We start from the raw sequence: 20,305 nt of genomic DNA, 5'->3' as shown, positions 1-20,305 counted from the left end.
GAACAACGAAGATCGTCCTGGGATGAACCATAAATATCGTATGGATGAATAGTTCATTTTGGCCAAGTCAGAGCCCATCATCCTGGGACAAACTATAATTATTGTCTGGATGAACCCATCCAGAGAGCACCATTTTTAAATTTCAAATTTCAATACACAATAAAATTGGACATAAGATTAATTTGAATTTAAAGATTAAAAGATTGAGGAAAAAAACATATACTTGTGGCGCTTTGCTCATCTGTTCAATATTTATGGCACACTTTATGCATTTTTTTTATTTGTGGGCTAATTTTGTGCCTCTTTTTCAATTTGTAAACAATTGCGCATTCTTTTGATTTTTATACATTTGTATATTTTCAAGTATTTATTTAATCTTTCCAGATTCAATAATCTAAAATCTCATATTTCTCTAAGTACAACAATATTTATATTAAAAAGATAAATAAAAAATAAGAAAACATTAAAATTGCAATAATAATATTAAAATTGTGTTAGTCTAACAAGAGACATGAGCTTGATATCCTTAACTAGATCTAGTTATAACACAACTTAAATTTTTGAACAATTAGATTTTCTAATGAATTCAATTTTGTATTGCATTTCAAAATATAGCACTTGTTAGATCAATATTTAAGGATAGTCATATAGGCTAACAAACATTTCTAGAGACATGACAAAATAAATTTTATTAATATCATGGTGAATGATAATACATTTGAGCACATAAGATATCAATACACATAGATGCAATAAAACATAAGACATGAAAACATAAAAACATAACAACTAACAACACATCACATCACATCACACCGCATCACCACTGCTAAAGAAAATCATAAAATAAGTGTAATCATCAGTCATAGGGGCCCTGATCTGGAGGAGGTTGCTGATTGTTGAAGTTAAAATAGCTACTCATCATAGTAATATTTGAGCTCACACATCGAGTTGGCCTCGCAACCAACCCATGTCCTACTAGTTCTGCGCGTCCTGTTATTATAGATGAGTTTCAATTTGATCAAGGCGGTGATTAAAATGAGTCTCAAGATGATTAAACATGTGAACCATATCTTAAAAGTTTGGTTCACGAGCAGGCGCAGGTGTAGGTGGTCTCTCCTCCCCCTCAGTGTCAGCACCTTCATCATGTTTTATAAAGATAGCTCGGAATGAATCATCATTGTAGAATAGTGGCTTTTCAAGATGAGACACATCAGGATGAACTAATTCATACTTCTTATCAAGAATATAAGCCACAAGGTTTCCTAGAGCAATGTTCTTCTTTCTCTTATGGGATATATGACCCATTTCAGAAAGCCCATAAAGATAGTCAAGAATGAGTTGGGCTTCATTAATGGGTTGACTAGTATGAATAAAATAAGTGATAGTGAAAAAAAGAGGAGTGATATTAATTCCATCACCAGCTTTTGGAATGATGGAAGTTCTAAGCACATGCTAGATGATTCTAGCATTTTGATGTAGAGTGTTTACTTTGGGTAAATGGCATTCTTGTCTAATCCCTCTAAGTACCCGGTTAATCTCACTCCAATCAAAAGTTGTAGAAGAAGTCAAAGTGTGGGCTCGTATTCCTTCAGTCCTTAGGTTTAAGAAGGCTCCTAGATCCTACTTGGTTATTTCAACATTCTTTCCTAGAACATAGGATCTAATCCAATCTTGATCAGAGTTAAAGGTCATATTAGCTAGGAAATAATGAAATGTAGAAATATTGTAGGACTAAATCAGTGTTAGGATAAACTCAAATTGAGTGGAAGCAAAGAGTGGTAGTATCAAAACTCTGGAAGGGATCAATTTAGTAGATACAAACCTAGGGAATGATGCTTCATTTTTCTTGGAAAGAAATTTGTCATTGGCATTCCTTGGCCCCCTGGTGAGTTCCTTAGAGTGCCTAACCCTCTTGCTTCAACTAGCCATTATATAGGATCAAAAAAGGAATAGGAGATTGAAAAAGCTTTTGAGATGAATGAAGAAATTTGGCTCTAAACCTTTCCAATTTAAATGAAAAATGACTTTTCATACAGACGAAAATTGGTTTGCCCCGTATGATACTTTATTCGTACGTATGAATGGAAATTTTGTATGTACGACTGCATGCGTTAGAAATGAAATGGCTTTTCATAATCATACGAGTTATGGGCATCCTTTCATGCAAAGTTTTTGACCAGATGATCGTACAGATAAATAGGTGTTCGTCCAGGATGATCGGTTATTTAATAACATTTTTATGATGGTTTGAATCGTCCCCCACTTAGAGTGACATGTGGTTAGTATGTATAAACTTCAACTTATTACGTACGATCATAATTAAAACTTATACTTATCCGTATAACCATCTAGATGCATACATATAATTTAATACACATCATCCATATGATCATGATAATTGTAAATGTTAAGAGAGTTGCTATTTGTATGTTTTACATTCTTGCAACTTATATAGTTTTGATGATTTCAAATATTATTATTTTATGTGAAGTTATCTCCTAACATTTTTTGGAAGAGTTATTTTTGCTCTTGTGTGTACTAACATTTCAGGAAAATTAAACTCTACACTACGAAGACTTCAAATCAAATTCAGCATGAGATACTTTGGGTATTTAAAACTTGTATTTTTTTAATTAAGTTTGAGAGGGAGTGATTGTAATTGATTGAATACACACACACTTTAGGAGATCTTGAAAAATTTGTACTGATCATATGGGACGAACATAGTTCGTACGGGACAATCAGGTTAGTTATCTCCTCGTAAGAGCAATGGAACGAACAGGAATTGAAGAAAATCTTTTTAAGTCCTGATCGTCCAGGACGAAGTGTATTCATCCCAGGATGAAATGTTCTCTGGAATATTTTCATTCAGAAGAAGTGTATTCGTTCCAGGACGAGTTGCTCTCAGGAGTATTTTTGTCCAGGATGAAGTATATTCGTCCCGGGATGAAATCTCCTCTGGAGAATTTTTGTTCAGACAAAATTTATAATTGTGCTAGGATGAGTTGCTTTCTGGAAAAATTTCATTCGGACGAACCCATATTCATCCCAGGACGAAGTGAACCGATTCTGAAATTTTACTGACGTTCTACAGTTTTTGGGAACCGAACTATGGAATAACCGTTCATACAGAACGAACCTATTTCATACGGGACAATGTGTGTGTACGAAGTCATTTCGTACCCATATACATTAGATTCATTTCTAACACATTTAAGTAAAATCGTTCAGGATGATCCACGATCGTATAGGATGATCCACGATCGTACGGGACAATCCAATGCGTATTGACTTGACAATTTGCTATTTTTGGACGGTTATTTGTGTCTTTCCTATAAAAAGTCCAAATTAAACTGCCACTTAATCTTTTTGCCTACTGATCTTCGTGCCTATTTACATAAGTGTCAAAGAGAGAGTGTGAGACAGTGTTTGAAGGAGATTTTTTGCCATTGGAGCATGAAGGTTTCACTTGGTACTCAAAGGTAAGAGTCTTTACTCTTGGTTTGTGATTACTTCACTCTTTTCTCTCTTCCTTCTAGATTTCTTATGAAGAAGATCTGTCAAGGAGATCCGGTTCTCTGGCGACACTTAAAGAGTGTGAAGAGCTGAGGGTTCTCTGCCCACACTAGGAGAGTGTGAAAAGACGAAGGGTTCTCTACCCACACTAGGAGAATGCAAAAGGATGATGGTTCTCTGCTGACACTGGGGATAGTGTAAAAGGATGACTGTTCTCTGCCAACACTGGGGATAGTGTAAAAGGATCACGGTTCTCTGTCAATACTGGGGATAGTGTAAAAGGACGATGGTTCTCTACCGTACCGGGTAGTGGTAGAAAGAGTGTTTGTAAAGGCTTCTCCACCTTACTGTGGGTGCAAATGGAGAGTCACTAGTGGTATTAGTGCAATACTCGGAGGGTGCCTCCGGGGAGTGGATGTAGGTCTGGTTTTGACCGAACCACTATAAATCTCATGTCTTTATTTTTCCGCTGCTTTTTATTTTTTTGCTTTTACTTTTAAAACAGTTGTTGAAAAACATTTTCTAGAAAAATTCACTAAAGTTTTATTTTTGTTTCCTAATTTAAAAAGAGAGTTAAAATATTTTAATTACCAATTCACCCCCCGTCTTGGTTAGCTGTGGGACATAAGCTCAGGTTTAACAACCTAATTCATAGTGAACGGGTTTCAACATGATCTAAATTATACAACACGAACTGTTGAACTCAAAATTCCTACTACCAATCACAAATTAGGCAATATTTTAAAATTAAAAAATTGAACTAATCATATTAAATTATTACCATCATATGGCAAGATTCCATTAAATCTTGCCTAATCTAATCCTACAATTAGACAATCCAATCAAGATTAATAAATACTTTATATCATATTATATGATGGCATGTATTGTGTTGTATGATCCGATATGCTCCTAAGGTGATATTGAATCGCCACTAGTCATACTGGACAAAAATCCTATTCGATTGAACCAATCGTACTGGATGATCAATTCAAGTATTTAAAGTAATAGTATAACTTATTATTCTTCATATAGTACTATTGACCTCATTTTTGTTTGTGGTCATTAGGACCAATCTAGACTTTAGGATTTATTTACACTCAAAGATTTATCCAGACCCTAGGATCATTCTAGACCCTAAACTTCTTCTAGATTTTAACCCTATGATCTATCCAAGCCGTAGGACTCTTCTAAATTCTAGACCCTAGAGTTCCTCTGGATGTTAGGACCAATCTAGACTTCATATCAATCTAATCATCTAACCAATATAGATTCTAGAATTTTCTAAACTCCAGATCAATCCAACTTCTTATCAAACTCCAACCCTATTTAATCATATACAATATTTCAAATGAGTTTCATTGATTTAGATAATCCAAAATTAAACATTCAAATTCAAAACCCAGTTCAAATCCAGATTTTCAAATCAAAATCCAAGGTTCAAAGCTAAGACATGAAAGCCTTTTTTAGTGACTTTTCAAACACTTCAAATTCCGGTCAAATGACCCCCTATAAATCTAGGATCTATCCTCATACTTTGAGCTCATTCTAAGAGCTCTAATCCTAGAAATGGAATCTATTTTTAAAGGTTATAAAACAACAAATATTTATGCCTTATACCACTAAACTACCACGAGGTGGATTTGTTACCTTAGAGCTTTCCCCAAAGCCTCTAATCACTTCCATACCCTTGATTATGTCATGTTGAGAAGTAAACTACATTTTAGTAGACTCACTTTAACTCTCAGCTGACCAGAGGTCAAAATGATCAAAATGACCCTTTAGGACAATTTTAAAGTTTTCTTTAAACTTCAACATAGCATTTTCAAATCAAATCCTAAAAATTCTTCCAATGTATCCTATTCATCATTTGGAGTGCAATGGACTTAAGCCTTGATCTTGGTCAACCTAAAATGACCAAAATACCCCTTAGGGGTATGAATAGTTATTTTGAAACAAATAACCCATGAAAATTTGGATGAAACCACCTCCATTTGTATCTAAATGTCATTTCAAATAGGTTGAACCCAATCCCAGACCCAGGGTTAACTTGGTTGGCCAAGTCAACTAGGGTTGACCCAAAATGCCGCTTTAGGTTCTAATAGGTCATTATAATCAAATTGACCTCCCCATACCTTGGGACCACCTCCAATAGACTCAAAACATCAAATTAAACCTATTGAGCCTAAACCCAACCCTTGGGTCAATTTGGTTGACCAAGTCAACATAGGTAGACCCAATGGCCCTTTAAGGGTCTAAATGGTCAATTTGACCATTTTTACCACCCAACCTCTAAAAATACCTCTACCAAACTCCATTTTCCCTCTCAAATTAGTTTAACTTGATTGAGCCAAAGATCCCATAAGGGTTAAAATGGGTTAATCCAACCAATTTGACCAAAATTAAATCCTCAAGCTCTCAAACCTATTCTAAAAGATGTTTCAAACACACCCAAACTCATGTAGGGTCAAACCATATTTGATTTGATTTGATTATACTATAAAGTTTGGTAAAATCCTACATTCCATACAATTAAATATTGAACCCATGATTTTAAATGTTTTTGAAATCCTAAACTTCATTTAATTCATTATTTAAATATGTTCAAACTCATTTAAATCACATCAAGTTTAACTTGGTTAACTCAACAAAAGCAAGTTAACATACCCTAAATCCTAACATTTTCACTCAAGTTTAAAATCTCTAGCCTCAAACTGAATCTAAACCACTCTAACTAACTGGCCTTGACACTTTGCTGCTACCTCAATAATCAACATTATCATTTAATTAGTCAACACATGGTCAAAAAACCTTTAAATAACCATTTAGACTATCCCACTTTAATCCAAACTACTCCAGTAACTCTAATAATATCTACAATATTCTAAAAGCTATTTTTAGCCCTTAAATATTGATCAAATGGTCTTGATTTTTTCCACATGCTCACAAGGATGAAAGGACCTTTACACTAAGGATGTACCCTTGTCGTTGATTCCCCAATTTTCCAACCACTCCCTAGACACTTGGTAACCATCGAGGTTTTTACCCAATCAATCCTAGCCCTCCATTTGATTTGGAGGAGTCTGAATAGGACAAAAAACTCCATTTAAACTCTCATTTAATCTCAAAATCTCTCTCTCCACTTTGGCCTCCTCAAGCCCGCTCGACCTCCAGTTTGTTTTAGCTCTTTAACCTTTCCTCCTCACTTCCCAAGTGAAAACCCTCAAAACAAGATCCGTCTAGCTCAAAAATCTCACATTTGAGTGCATTTTGGGCCACAAATCCTTTAACAAAGTTAAGAGTGGACAAACAACAAGTTCAAAGAGATATTAAAAGGTTCAATCTATCCTTAAACCATGGTGAAATCTTAAACCCTAGGTTAGAACATTAAGAGAATTTAGCTTTTCATTAGGTGCAATTTAGAATGTAAGTTTAGTCCCCCATTAATTATTTATATGCACTTAATTTATGTTTAAAATTTTGTTTAATTTCATCCAGCGTTTAAAGAGAACAAACTAAAAATATATTCTAGGGTTTCAATTAAGCTATGCATGAAGGTGTATTTTCTGAACTAATTAAATCAAGGAATGTGATTGTGTCGTTCCATGGCTCTCATTAAATGTGGATTCTATCGCGTGGTTAATGTATCCGTCTAGTCCATTCATGACCGTCAATCTCAAACATAAGAGGATTAGACTGTCCCGTGAGCATGCTGGCTCATTAAAGTGAAACTATGTTATGTGGTTTATTTATAATAGATGATTACCGGTGGCACAATCATTGGTAATCAACGCACTGTTGGCCAATCATTAATCATGATATTGAGTCTGCCAATCCTAGACTGTCATGTGTTCGGTCCGTCGGAACTAATCGAAAACAAAATGAATGACTCATGCATAGTCATTAGAAATAAGGCTATATTAGTTTCTAAGGGGTATAATCAGATTGAAGGGATTGATTTTGAGGAGACTTTTGCCCCTGTAGCTAGACTTGAAGTAATTAAGGTTTTGCTAGCTTTTGCCTATTTAGAGGATTCAAATTGTATCAAATGGATGTAAAAAGTACCTTTTTAAATGGGGTAATTCAAGAAGTTATTTTTGTAGAACAACCACCAGGTTTCAAAAATTCTAAATACCCAAATCATATTTTTAAGATGAAAAAGGCATTATATTTATCGAAACAGGCACCTAGGGCTTGGTATAAGAGGTTGAGCACCTTCTTACTTGAAAGATCTTTTAATAAAGGAAGTGTGGATACAACTCTCTTTTTGAAGAAATGTTGAAAAGATATACTCATTGTTCAAATTTATGTGGATGATATCATTTTTGAATCTTCAAATAAAAATCTTTTTGATGATTTTTCTAAAATAATGTGTAGTGAATTTGAGATGAGTCTAATGGGAGATTTAAGTTACTTTCTAGTATTTAGCATTAAGTAAATTGATTAAGGAACATTTCTTAGTCAGTCAAAATATATTAATGACATCCTCAAAAAGTATGAAATGGATAATGCTAAACTTGTTAGTACACCAATGAGTTCCTCAGTTCAGTTGGATAAGGATCCTAAGAGAAAATTTATTGATCAAAAGAAATTTAGAGGGATAATTGGATCTTTAATTTACATGACTGCTAGCTAACCCGATATCATGTTTAGTGTTTGCTTATATGCTAGATTTTAATCAAAACCAAAAGAATCACATTTGACAGCAGTGAAAAAGGATTTTAAGATATCTGCTAGGAACTTAGAACCTAGGAATTTGGTATCCTAAATTTAGCTCTTCATTTGAAATAATTAGTTATTCAGATTTTGACTTTTCAGGTTATAGGATGGATAGAAAGAGCACTTCTAGAACATGACAATTTATTGGAAATTCTCTAGTCTCTTGGTCCAGTAGAAAATAAAATTCAGTAGCCCTATCTACTATAGAATCTGAATACATTGCATTAGGAAGTTGTGTGGCACAAGTACTTTGGTTGAAACAACGGTTAATTGATTTAGGATTAACTATAGGCACTATTCTAATTTATTGTGATAACACTAGTGCAATTTACATTTCTAAAAATCCTATTCAACATTCAAGAACCAAACATATAGACATAAGGCATCATATTATAAGGGATCATGTATTCAAAGGAGAAATTGAACTCACTCATGTTTCTACTGAAAATCAACTTGCAGACATTTTTATAAAACCTTTAGCCTTTGATACTTTCAGTGCATTAAGAGCAAGACTTGGAATGACTGATTTGAATGCTTAATTAAAAATGTTTCTGTAACATTGATGTTAGTTTTTCTAGTTAATGTTTTTGTGTGTTTTTTATGTGTTTGTGAACTTGTATGTGTGATTTTCTTTATTTTGTATTTGTGTTCTTCGTTTTTCAGTGAGTTCTTTAGTGTGTTTGTGTTTTAATTTTAATTGAGTGCATGATTTAAAATTTTTTAGTGTCCATCATCCAGGACAAAATTTTTTCATACGGGACAATTCGTGTAGTGTATCTAACTGTCAGATTTTGAACCGTTTGTGTGCAGTTTTTAGTTTTTAATTATCACTTCATCTGTACGATCGTCACGATCATCCGGGACGAAATATTTTTCAAACGACGGGATGAATGAATAAAGTAGTTGAATGGATAAGGTAGTTTTTAATACTAACTTCGTGCGTACAAACCTTTGGTTCGTCCGGACGAACACATGTCGGTTTGATGTAGGGGATGAATTTAACTGCTTTTAAAATGATCATAAGTACTAATTATCCCAGGACAAACACATGTTCATCTATACGATCAATCTGGTCAAAAGTTTGTACGAAAGGATGCTTCGTAAGTTGTGTTGATTGCGAAAACCGTTTCATTTTGACGCATTGGTTCATCCATAAATTTTTTTTTTCATACGGGATGAATCAAAAAGTTTGTGCGGGACAAAATTTTTTCAACTGGTACGAATATGTCATTTTCAATAAATAGAATGGCTTTTGAACTCAATAGTCACACTCAAAACTACACTTTCAATCTCTTTCGTACTCTAGATCTTTTTCAAATGGCAAGTTCAAGTAAGAGACAAAAGATTCTAGCTAAGAAACCAAATAGAAATTCTTCTGAGAACTTTCTTTCTAACGAAAATGAGTAATCTTTTCCTAGGTTTGTCTCAGCAAAGATCACACCCTCCAGAATCCTAATCCAAGAACAACTTACCTTTCAGGTGATGAACTTATTTGCTTCAACACAGTTTGGTTTTATCCTTACCCTCATCTATCTCTACAATAAAGAAACCTTTCACTACTTCCTCGCCAACATGTCCTTTAATTCTGACCATTCTGTAATCTGTTCATTCATCTTTAAACAAAAATTTGAAATCACCAAGGCTGACTTAGGAGCCTTTTTGAATTTAAGGATAGAGGGAGCTAGAGCTCATCACTTGATCAACACTCATGATTATGAATGGTATGAAATTAATAATGTGATTAGAGGAAACAATTTGAACGAACATGTGGCTAAAGTATCTGGTCTAGTTCGTAATGCTCGTATCATCCAGCATGTTATTAGAACTTCTATAATTTCTAAAGCTGGTGATAGGATCAACATTACCCTCTTCTTTCTATGGTGACCTTCTTGATCATGACTAAAGAACCTATAGATGAAGCCCAACTTATCCTTGATTATCTTTATGGGCTGTCTAAAATTGGTCATGTAGAGCATAAGAGAAAGAAGAACATCACCTTAGGACATCTAGTTACCTACATTTTGTACAAGAAATACAATTTGGTTCATCCTGATCAAGAGTTTGAAGAACTACTCTACTATAACGACGGATCATTTAGAGCAATCCTCAAAGAAGAACCAAATAAAGCACATGTCATTAGTGATACTGAAGAAGAACATGAAGCTGCACCTGCACCCGCCAATAAACCAAATTATCAGGATTTGGTTCAAAGATTTGATCACCTAGAGACTCATTTTGATCAAGGTTTTGATCAAGTTGAGACTCATCTTTAGCAGCAGGACGCACAGTATCAGCATGACATGAGTTTTATGAGGGACCAGATGAATGATATCAGTACCAATGTGCTCATGATGAGTACTTACTTTAACATCTTTGGTGCTGTACCCCCTCCTCCTCCTCCAAATCAGGGTCCTTCTCAATGATAGTTGCACTTGATTTTATGTATTTTCTGTAGTTTGTTTATTAGTTATTGTTTTAAGTAAGTTTGTTGTATTTTCTTTTCTTTAGATGTTTTGTTTTTGTATTGATATCCTGAGCTTAGATTGTAATATCTTCATATTGATATTAATATATGTTCTCGTGTTTTGGCTTTAATTTAGTTTTTGAAATGTGTGTTAGCCTTTATGATAATCATTAGATTTTTGATCTTAAGAATGCTATATTTTGAAATGAAAGTTAAAATTAAATTCATTAGAAAATCTAATTTTTCTAAATTTAAGTATTGCTTATAACTTGATGTTATTAAGATTGTCAAGTTCATGTCTCTAATTTAGACTACATTAATGTCTAATATTATTATTGCAACTGTGATGTTTTCTTATTTTGTATTTCACTTATCAATAAATACTTATGCACTTAGAAAATTTTGAAAATTTTTATTATTAATTTTGGAAAGATAAAAATTACTCTTGAAAAATGTACAAAAATCAAAAGAAATGTGCAATGGTTCGCACATTGGAAAGAGGCACAAAATAAGCCCACAAGAAAATAGATGCACAGAAATGTACCACAAATGTGAAAAAGATGCGCAAAGCGCCACATGTGGTAGTTATTTCTTTCCATTATCTTTTAATCTCTTAATTCAAATTGATCTATTGTACATTTATATTTCGTATTAAAACCTAAAATATACAAATTTTCTATTCATCCTTTTTGCAATGATTTTCTCTATCTTAATGTCTAAATTGACTCATGTTTTTGATATATTCTTTCTATTATCAATGTTATATCTCTTCTTAAATTATATGAATTACTATGATTTGATTAATGTTTTAATTTTATTTGCATAACTTAATTAATCACTTTCAAGATTGAATTATCAAATGATTTTCATATGTCTGCTTACATTTCAAGTCTTTTTCTTTTCTCTTTTTGTTGTTGTCAAAAAGGGGGAGAAATTATTTGTTCTATCGTAGTGTATGTGTGTTTGTTTTTGTTCTATTGTAGTGTATGTGTGTATTTATTTTTTTTATTTTTTTTGTATCTCTAAAAATTTTGAAAACAAATTTTTTTTTCAAATACCTCTTTATTTTCATATGTTCATCATTTCAAGGGGAATTTAGGAGATTCTTAGAATTTGAATTTATACAAACAATAATTGTTTTGTCATCGTCAAAAAGTGGGAGATTATTAAGAGAGTTGCTATTTGCATGTTTTACATTCTTACAACTTATATAATTTTGATGATTTCAAATATTATTATTTTATGTGAAGTTATCTCCTAATACTTTTTGGAAGAGTTGTTTTTGCTCTTGTGTGTACTAACATTTTAGGCAAATCAAACTCCAGACTACGAAAACTTTAAATCAAATTCAGCATGAGATACTTTGTGTATTTAAAACTTGTATTTTTTTAACTAAGTTTGAGAGGGAGTGATTATAATTGTATGAATACACACACATACTTTAGGAGATCTTGAAAAATTTGTACTGATCGTCCGGGACGAACATAGTTCATATGGGATGATCAGGTCAGTTATCTCCTCGTAAGAGCAATGGAATGAATAGGAATTGAAGAAAATTTTTTTAAGTCATGATCGTCCAGGATGAAGTGTATTCGTCCAAGGATGAAATGTTCTCTGGAAAATTTTTGTTCAGACGAAGTGTATTCGTTTCAGAATGAGTTTCTCTCTGGAGTATTTTCGTCCAGGACGAAGTGTATTCTTCCCAGGATGAAATATCCTCTAGAGAATTTTTGTTCAGACGAAATTTATAATCGTGCCAGGACGAGTTGCTCTCTGGAAAAATTTTTCCGGACGAACCCATATTCGTCCCAGGACAAAGTGAACCGACTCTGAAATTTTAGTGACGTTCTATAGTTTTTGGGAACCGACCTATGGAATAACCGTTTGTACCAAACAAACCTAGTTTATACGGGATGATGTGTGTGTACGAAGTCATTTCATACCCATATACATTAGGTTCGTTTATAACGCATTTAAGTAAAATTGTCTAGGACTATCCAAGATCGTACGGGACGATCCAATGCGTATTGACTTGAAAATTTAAAGTTTTTGGACGGTTATTTGTATCTTTCATATAAATAGTCCAAACTAAACTGCCACTTAATCTTTTTGCCTATTGATCTTCATGCCTATTGAAATAAGAGTCAAGGAGAGAGTGTGAGAGAGTGTTTGAAGGAGATTTCTTGACATTGGAGCGTGAAGGTTTCACTTGGTACTCAAAGGTAAGAGTCTTTACTCTTAGTTTATGATTACTTCACTCTTTTCTCTCTTCCTTCTAGATTTTTTATGAAAAAGATCTGTCAAGGAGATTCGGTTCTTTGCTGACACTTGAAGAGTGTGAACAGCTGAGAGTTCACTACCCAAACTAGGAGAGTATGAAAAGATGAAGGGTTCTCTGCCCATACTAAGAGAGTGTAAAAGGACGACGGTTCTCTGCCGACACTGGGGATAGTGTAAAAGGATGATGGTTCTCTGCCGACACTGGGGATAGTGTAAAAGGATGACGGTTCTCTGCCAACACTGGGGATAGTGTAAAAGGACGACGATTCTCTGCAGTATCGGGTAGTGGTAGAAAGAGTGTTTGTAAAGGCTTCTCCGCCTTGCTGTGGGTGTAAAAGGAGAGTCACTAGTGGTATTAGTGCAATACTCAGAGGGTGCCTCCGGGGAGTGGATGTAGGTCTGGTTTTGACCGAACCACTATAAATCTCATGTCTTTATTTTCGCTGCTTTTTGTTTTTGTGTTTTTACTTTTAAAACTGTGGTTGAAAAACATTTTCAAGAAAAATTCACTAAAATTTTTATTTTCGTTTCCTAATTTAAAAAGAGGGTTAATTTTTTTAATTACCAATTCACCCCCCCCCCCCTCTTGGTTAGCCGTGGGACATAAGCTTAGGTTTAACAACCTAATTCATAGTGAACGAGTTTCAACGGTACAGACAAACTGTATTGAAAACTAAAAAGTTGCATGCAAATTATTCAATTCAATAATTAATATGCTACAGGATTTGTCCAGTGCGAAATTAATTTCATAAAGATGAAATTCATATTTTAGAAAGTTAAAATAATGCATGAAAATCATGATTTTAAATGTGAAAATGTTTTGAAAATCACCCTAAATGAACAAACAAGGATAACAAAAACAAAACAAGCTCAAAAACTAAAGAAAAACACATATAGAAAATCACAAAACTAGAAAACACTCTAACAAAACACACATCAATGTTGCAGAAACATTTAATTAAGCATTCAAGTCAATCATGTTACAAATCTATTTTTATGACTTATGTTTTGATGATTGACAAACACTACTTATTCTCTTGGACTACATGTTACTTCTAACTTTTCAGGAATCGAAGATCGGACGAACAAACGAAGCCAGTTCAAGATTGCGTAGGTTAAGATTGTGTCAGTCTGTACTTTGCTTTTTCTCTTCTTGAGTTTATTTGTAATGTTCAAAGAGATTGATGCTAAGTAACCCTACACACACACACACACACTTGAGAGACTTAGAAATTCTATTTTTACTCAAATCGGCCAGGACGATATTTACATCGTCCTGGACGATCTGGCTTAAAACAGAAATTCTAATCAGAGATTCTTAAATAAGGCAGCCATCATTAACAGATCAGACTGGTCGATATGTGTATCAGCCAGGATGATAAGCTCAAAACAGAAAGAATTTGCCGCCATAAATAATTAAGGTATTCTGTATTTTTGGTAATCGGCCAGGACGATCTTAGATCGGCCTGGAAAATATTTTACAATTATGCCTTAATTGATCAGACAAATCAATGAATTAATTAAAGATGATTGATATGATCATATCGTCCTGGACGATCTCAGGATCGGCCGGGCCAATCTATTCAAAAACCTTAGTTACTCCTAGACGATAAATATCTGACAAGTTGAATTCAGGGCGATGCTATGGACGACTTTCCTCTGATTTTTACTGATCGGCCGGGACGATCGTGAGATCGTCTAGGACGATCAAGACAATTTTAAATCTTCCAGCTTACATTCAGGGCGATGCTCTGGCCAATCTTCTGAGATTTGTACTGATCGGCCAGTACGATGTCCATATCGGCCTAGACGATATTGTCGGTAACTTGTAATTAATGAGCTCCTTTGAAGCTCTTCTATTTAAGAGCTCTTGTTCAACGTTTTGAGCAATCTTTTGCTGCTGCCTTGACCTGAGAAGACCTTGAGGAGAGAAAGAGAGGGAGAGAGGATCTTGTGAGGGGGAGCTTGTGAGGGGATTCACAAGGGTTGCTTCAAGGATCGCTCTGCTTCTTCTTCATCTAGAATTTCTCATCTGTGGAAGGGTCGGTAGAGGTAAGGATTCAGCATCTAATTGTGGTTCTCTGCCAGCTTCAGGAGGAAGCAAAAGGAGATAGGTACTCTGCCTTGTCGGGGTGGCAAAAAGGATGTTCTTTGTAAAGGCTTCTCCGCCTAGCTGTGGAGGCTAAATGAGAGTCACGATTGTAGTGCAATACTCGGAGGGTTCCTCCGGGGAGTGGACGTAGGTCGAGTTGACCAAACCACTATAAATTTATGTGTTCTTATTTCTTACTTCCGCACTTTAAATTTCTGCGCTATTTTTCTTGTGGTGTGATTTTAGTTTATAAGATTTTTACTTCTTTGTGAAAAGAATTTTTAAAATACCAATTCACCCCCCTCTTGGTTAGCTTGGGCCAGTTTTATAGGGCTTAACATCCCTAACGAACTTTCAAATCACACCAAGCCTTGTTCTTAATGTATTGAAAGTATTAAAGGCTAATAGTTTAGTAAAAATGTCTGCAAGTTGATTTTCTGTTGAAACATGATTAAGTTCAATTTCCCCTTTTGATACATGATCCCTTATGAAATGATGAATGATTTCCATATGTTTGGTCCATGAATGTTAAATAGGATTTTAAGAGATACAAATTGCACTAGTGTTATCACAATAAATGGAAATTATGCTTATTATGAATCCTAAATCAATTAACTGTTATTTTAATCAAAGTACTTATGCCGCATAGCTTCATAATGTAATGTATTCAGCTTCAGCGGTAGATAGGGCTACGGAATTCTATTTTCTACTGGACTAAGAAACTAAAGAATTTCTAATAAATTGATATATTCCAGAAGTATTCTTTCTAGCAACCCTACAACCTGCAAAGTTCGAATCTGAACATCTAATTATTTCAAATGAAGAGCTAAACTTAGGATACCAAATCCCTAAGTTTTGAGTTCCATAGAGATATCTCAAAATCCTTTTTACTGCTGTCAAATGTGATTCTTTTGAATCTGATTGAAATCTAGCACATAAACAAATACTAAAATGATATCAGGTTGGCTAGCTGTCAAGTAAAGTAAAGATCCAATAATTCCTCTAAATTTCTTTTGATCAACAGATTTTCCCTTATGGTCCTTATCCAACTGAACAGAGGAACTCAAAGGTGTACTAACATGTTTAGCATTGTCTATTTCATACTTTTTATGGATATCCTTAACATGCTTTTACTGACTAAGAAATGTACCCTCCTCAATTTGCTTAATGCTAAAACATAGAAAGTAACTCAAATCTCCCATTAGATCATCTCAAATTCACTACTCATTATTTTAGAAAAATCATCACAAAAATTTTTATTTGTAGTTCCAAAGATGATATCATCAACATAAATTTGTATAATGAGTATATCTTCTCCCAATTTCTTTAGAAAGAGAGTTGTGTCCACACTACTTTTTTCAAAAGATCCCTCAAGTAGGAAGGTGCTCAACCTCTCATACTAAGCCCTACGTGCCTGTTTCAATTTATATAATGCATTTTTTAACTTGAAAACATAATTTGGATGTTTAGAATTTTTAAAGCCTGGAGGTTATTCCACATAAACATCCTCTTAAATCACCTTATTTAAAAAGACACTTTTAACATCCATGTGATACAATTTAAACCTCATAAATATGCAAAGGCTAATAAAATCCTAATTGCTTCAAGTCTAGCTACAGGGGAAAAAGTTTCCTCAAAATCAATTCCTTCAATCTAATTATACCCCTTAACCATTAATCTAGCCTAATTTTTAATGACTACTCCTGAGTCATTCATTTTGTTCTTGAATACCCACTTAGTTCCAACTATATTTTGATTCTTTGGCCTTGTAGTTAATTCCTAAACTTTATTTCTTACAATTTGATTTAATTCTCTTTGCATAGCCAATATCCAAAATTCATCTAAAAGTGCTTGATCAATATTTGTGGGTTTTATCATTGAAATAAAGGCTAAATAATTGACTTCTTTGTTTAGACCATACTTAGTCCTAAAACCCTCACTAGGTTCACCTAGGATCAATTCCTTTGGGTGGTTTTTAGAAAATCTCAAATCTCTAGGCATCAAAATTTCTATCTCCAAATTTTCATCCAAATTTATTTTCTCAATCTTTTGGGACTCAATCATTATCTTATCATCTTCAATAATCGGCTCTTCCAAAATTCCAAATTCATTAAATACAATATGTGTAGTCTCCTCAATTACTAAAATTCTTTTATTGAATACTCTAAAAGGTTTTCCAACACTTGAGTATCCTATAAAAATTCCTTCATCTAATTTTGGATCAAATTTTCCTAAGGTAGATTTTTCATTGTTATGAATGAACACCTTACATCCAAAAATATGCAAATGTGACAAATTAGGTGATCTCCCCTTTAGTAACTCATAAGGTATTTTATTCTAGTTTGATCTAACATTCACCCTATTCAGAATATAACATGCTTTGCTAATCGCATCAGCCCAAAAATATTTAGAAAGTGAATATTCTGCCAACATGGCTCGAGCAACTTCTATTAATATTCTATTTTTTCTTTTGTCTATCCCATTCCGCAGAGGGGTTCTAGGTGCAGAAAAATTGTGATCAATCCTTTTCTCCTTACAAAAATTCTCAAATTTTTTATTTTCAAGTTCTCCTTCATGATCACTTTGAATTATCAAAATCTCACATCCTAGTTTCCTTTGAATCCAAGTCAAAAAATTTCTAAATTCATCAAATGATTCACTCTTACGATATAAAAATCTAATCCATGTGAATCTCGAGAAATGATCCATAATTACAAATCCGTATACCTTCCCTCATAGACTTACAGTTCCAACTGGTCCAAAAAGATCCAAATGTAAAATCTCCAATGGTTACTAGTTCTAAGATCCATATTAGACTAAAAGAGGACTTTACCTATTTTCCTTGAAATTACTAAATGACAAGATGGGGGTGAATTGTGAAAAACTTTTTCTCAATAAAAAGTAATCCTAAACATGAGTTCTAATCTTTTTATTATTTTTGAAATTTTACAAAAAAAAAAAACTTAAATAAATTTTCTTCCTCAAACTTCACCACGCAATAATTATGAAAATTAAATACAAGTAAAAGTAAATGACGATAAGGAAAAAACACACCAACGGTTTTTATAGTGGTTCGGTCAAAATATGACCTACGTCCACTCCCCGGAGTCCTCCGCTCTGGGATTTTCACTACCAAAAATAGTTCTCCTTTTGCCCCCCTCGGCAAGGCGGAGAAGCCTTTACAAACCTCCCTTCACCAACCCGACGTGGCGGAGTGTCAAACTCTATTTTCGTCCTCCTGGCGATGGCAGAGAACCTTCTCGTTTTTCTCCCTCCTGGAGAAGGCAGAGAACCTCAAGGTCACGGATGTAGATGAGCCTTTCCCTTGAAGATCCTCCCTCAAATTCTTCTAGGGCCAGAGGAGAAGCAAGATGCAGCAAGTTCGGAGCAACCGTGTGATCTCCCTCACACCTCTTCTCCCTCACAACGCTCACCTTCTCCTTCCTCTCTCAACCCTAAAGAACTTCTCTAGAGCTCTCTCCCTTGGAATCCCTCTCTAACCACGTTCTCCCTCCTCTGTAAATCTTACTGAAAAAGGACGAGATTAACACCTAAAACGGGCTCCAAAAACCTCTGATTTCAAAAGTAGTTTTTATCTTGCAAATATTATAAGCTTCATATTTATTATTTATTTTTTAAGCTATAGTTTTTTTAGTTTTCTAACTTTGGATGTCTTTATTATTTAGTTGGATGTTTTAGTTGCAAAGGATTTCCGAGAAGCAGATATTCAGGTTTATGACTTCCGCATTTATGGGTCAAATTTTCATGGTTTATGATAGCAGTGTTTGTGCTTCAATGTTATTCTAACTTGATCCAATTCATTTGTTTAAAATAATTTAGGGAGTTATTGCTGAGGTTCCTGATATATTACTAAGGTGTGTTAGCAAAGATGAGGCCGCCTTGGCTGTTGCACAAAAGGTATGCCATATCTTTGTATCATCTTAAGTGGAAAATCAGTGGCATAAAATATATTTATATTCTTCTTCTTTGTGATGCTGATAATGTTGGGCAGGTATTCAAAAGTTTGTACGAGAGCTCATCAAATGCTACTTATGTTGGCGCTTACCTAGCAATTCTTGCTGCTATACGAGATGTTTGCAAACTTGTTGTTAAAGAGCTTACTAGCTGGGTATAACTCTATATCTTAATGCTTCCTTTGGCAAGATCTGACCGTTTTTAATATCATAACTGTTTTGTTATTACGTGGTTGTTTTACCAAGACATTCAATACATTCTATTTTCTGATTAGCATGCTATAATTTCTTCTTTTCTTTGTTGCACTATATATATATATATATATATATATATATTCACTTAAACACAAGAAAAAAAGATACCAAAAGCAAGTACAAAACAAAAGAGGAATGTATTTAGATAACAAGCACAACAATAAGTACAACAAACTTCTCCCCCTTTTGGCAGCACAAAAAGGAGGAGCAACTAAAGCAAAAAAGCAAAAGAAAGAAACTACAATGCAAACACAAATAATCTACGCAGACGGATCCTGATCAGTTGGTGGTGGAGGTGGATTTGGTTGAAAATATTGAAAGAGAGCGTCGAAGCGGTGATCGATTGCAGTAAAATGTTCTCCAAACCATTTCATATATGTCTCGTGTTGCTGATGTTGTTCTTGAATATGCATGTCAAGATGAGTCTGCAGCTGGTCGAAGAGTGCGACCAAATCATCGTTAGGGTGTGCTGGTGCAGGTGCTCGGGGTGCGGCATGGCGTCGTGGTCGAGCTGGATCTGCTGCTGGGGCATGTTCTCCTTCTTCTTCATCAAAGACTGGTTCTTCAGGCTCGTGTCCCCGATGAAAGAGAATAAGGAAGGAAGCATCCGTATAAAAAATAGGAAGAATGTCGGGTTCACCAGGGTAGGATAATTGATATTTATTGTGGAGGATATATCCTATTAGGTGACCAAGAGCTAGATTCTGTTTCTGTCGGGTGGTAGGTAGACGAACAAAAGTCATATGGCGAATGTAGTTGCTAATTAAATCAACCTCATCAAACTTTATGTTAGACATAATAAGATAGGTAGCAACGGATAAGGTCGGGGTCAGATTGATACGGTCACCACCTTTGGGTATTATTGAGGTTCGAAGGACATGTTGAATTATTCGGGTATTTCGAGTTAAGGATTGAACGAGAGGTTGGTGTTGATGGAAAGTAGCATTCCTAAGGACTCTATTAACATCGCTCTAATCGAATTCTTCGGTAAGAAATGAGCAA

At 34.4% G+C, this 20,305-nt stretch overlaps 1 long non-coding RNA gene across 1 annotated transcript; it reads left to right on the top strand.

Moving 5' to 3' along the window:
• The first annotated feature begins 18,709 nt into the window (after positions 1–18,709).
• LOC110096096 lies at positions 18,710–19,345 on the top strand. Its single transcript, XR_002303056.2, has 3 exons — positions 18,710–18,805; positions 18,915–18,992; positions 19,087–19,345. It is a non-coding gene; the product is annotated as an uncharacterized LOC110096096 (long non-coding RNA).
• The last annotated feature ends 960 nt before the right edge of the window (positions 19,346–20,305 follow it).

The sequence above is a fragment of the Dendrobium catenatum genome, unplaced genomic scaffold (genome assembly GCF_001605985.2).
Source record: "Dendrobium catenatum unplaced genomic scaffold, ASM160598v2 fragScaff_scaffold_621, whole genome shotgun sequence".
Classification (NCBI taxonomy): Eukaryota; Viridiplantae; Streptophyta; class Magnoliopsida; order Asparagales; family Orchidaceae; genus Dendrobium; species Dendrobium catenatum.
The sequence above is the reverse complement of the archived record's forward strand: the minus strand, read 5'-3'. Positions and strand labels throughout refer to the sequence as shown.